Below are 2,858 nucleotides of genomic sequence, written 5' to 3' on the forward strand. Positions count from 1 at the left end.
CACAGGAGGTGCCGCGCTCTCACTGGCAGAGCTGCTCTATTTTCAGTGCTGTGAGTTCACTTCAAAACCTCACCAGGTGCCAGATCTCTCCCCTTGCCAGAGTGCTTTCACTGTCTGGCTTTCTGAGGTCTTGAAACCTGATGCAAAAACAGTGTTTTGCCCTGCAGTAAAAGTTTAAATTAATGTTCATCATCCAATACAAAGCATTAGTCCACATTACTGCAGTCCTGCTAATCCAGCCATTATAATTTTATAATGATATAATCAAGGTGATGTTTCCACACTTATTATTTGTCAAATAATTTGTCAGTTTACACTTACTAAAAACTATAATTTGACTTTTTATATTTGATCCTGATGTTTGAAAATAATAACAACATTATATAACAATATAATGATCTGATAAAATAAAAACAATAAAAAACATACTTGCACAAATAATAAATGATCAAAACCAGTGCAATTTCTATTAACGAAAGATAGCACACCTCTCATAAATACATTTGAATTACTCATTTCAAATGTAATGATAAAACAGATACAAATACATTTTGTAAATATTGTTTTCCATTGGTATTAAAAATTATAATAATAGTATTTATAACTTATTGTTAAACATTATTGGGTTCTGAGAAGAGCTCTACCATTGTTTGTTTGCATGTTCATAGATCCTTTGATGTTTTATTTTCTATGGATTAAAATTCATTCTGTTTGGGGTCATTCACACAAAACACATTTTTTCAGGACATCGGAATGGAAAAAAAACACTTTTTTTAGCGCAACTTTCAAAAAAATCTATCCAGTGTGGTTTGCATATATTCTAAGAAAAAAAATCCATAGAAAAGGATCATTTTCTGATAGGACATTATCCATTAAGTTTAGAGACATTTCCTTTAACCCTAAAACACAATACAATAAAACTGTCAGTATTTACATATTTAACTTTACTCAGTTTAATTCCATGAATCAGTTGCAGGCTGAATACAGCAAGTCTATTAGCATAACAAAACTCACTAAAACACAGAAACCACATTAAATCAAGTCCTCATTGGTTGTACCTCACAAAGTAAGCTTCCAGACACCAGCGAGATCAATGATTCAGCCCAACACTGTTAAAAGAACAAAGAGTGCCCCTCGATGTTTTTAATGCCATTCTTGCTTATGGATATTTGACTTGCTTTGGTGTTCTGTCTCCAAAGCCAAGACTGGCCCCAGTGGGATAAATTATAGCTGCAGTAAATGAGGGTGCTTTCATTAGAAAGCAGTGCTGTCAGCAGTACAGTACAGTGAGAACACCAGAGTACAGACAATGAAACAGAAACTTCAACAGTCCCGAGACTCGAATGATTCTTTACTGTGCCCATATCTCATAGGGGAGTAAAACACCTTCACAGCATCTTAGAGGTAATTTAAACATGGACCAAACTAATTAATTATTGAGGATTCTTAAATGAGTAGTTCATCCAAAAATGAAAAATTGTTCACCTTCAGGCCATCTAAGATGAAGATTAGTTTGTTTCTTCAGATTTGGAGAACAGATTTGGAGAAATTTACCATGACATCACTTGCTCACCAATGGATCCAAACAACTGATAAAAAAATAACAATAATCCACACATAATCCACATGACTCCAGTCCACCAATTTACATCTTATGAAGAGAAAAGCAGCATGTTCACAATTAACAAATCCATCATTTGGCCAAAACATGAGCTCATAATCCAAAATAACACTTCCTCCAGTGAGAACGTCCAATCCCTGTTGTCCTCTCACAGCAAAGTCCACTGTGTGTTTGTTTAAAACTGTTTTGGACCATTTTCACTTGTTGTGTGCATATTTCTCTCCTGATTCAGACGAGATTACTTTTTCACTGGAGAAAGCAATATTATGGATAGAGGACTTTTAATGATGGATTTGTTGCCTACAAACAAACTCATCTTGGATATCCAGAGAGATTAAGCACATTTTCATGATTGACTCTCCTAAAACATTGCATTGACTGCTTAAACGCTCTGACATGCCAACTTCTGTCTCATTTTTTGAGTTTTTTATTTAATATATAATCATACTACATTAACATCAATAAATTGACAGCCCAACTTATTAGCATAAGGATAAATAATGGGCGCAGAGGGAATAAAGAGGGTGAGCAAAAGGAGAAGAGAGAGAAAAGTGAGACTGTCACAGGCCAAAATACATTAATCACAATGATATACCTCTCGCTTCTCTACATATGGCCCTTTCCATATTAACCAAAGAAGACAAATCAATCAACACATTCACCTGGAGGTCTTTCCATTAATCTGAAAAGCACATGTGGATTTAGATGTGCTTCCAGCGCAGGGCTGTGTGGGTCAAGGCAGGTTCCTCATCAAACATCCTGCCAGACAAAAGCTTTGTGGTTCAGTGTTATTTTTGTTTACCGAGCGACACAAGCTGTTTGTGTGGCCCTGGTGGGAGTTACTGAACATTCTGGTGTTACAGAAGCAGACAGGCACTCTTTACAACATTTACTGTCGTGCAAAATTAAACTTGAACTTCTTGTCCCATTAAGAGTGTAAATGATACCATTAAAACGTTTCTTCTAGTTTTTTAATGATATTCATTCTGATCTTTTGTACTTGAGCCACATCATCAGAATTGCGTAAATGGGTTTTACTGTGTCTGTCTGTAAATATTTGGAAAGATATGGTTATGTTTGCAAAATGTTAAATAAACATGCCTGTGACATTAATGTGATTTATTGTTGTTATGATTGTGTGTATGATTTATGAGGATTTACATCATATGTTCTCTAATAACATAAAAATATATAAAAATGTAAATCTTGTCACAGTTCTAGGGTGTTCTGAACGGTT

This window comes from Carassius gibelio, chromosome A17 (genome assembly GCF_023724105.1).
Source record: "Carassius gibelio isolate Cgi1373 ecotype wild population from Czech Republic chromosome A17, carGib1.2-hapl.c, whole genome shotgun sequence".
In the NCBI taxonomy this organism is placed as follows: Eukaryota; Metazoa; Chordata; class Actinopteri; order Cypriniformes; family Cyprinidae; genus Carassius; species Carassius gibelio.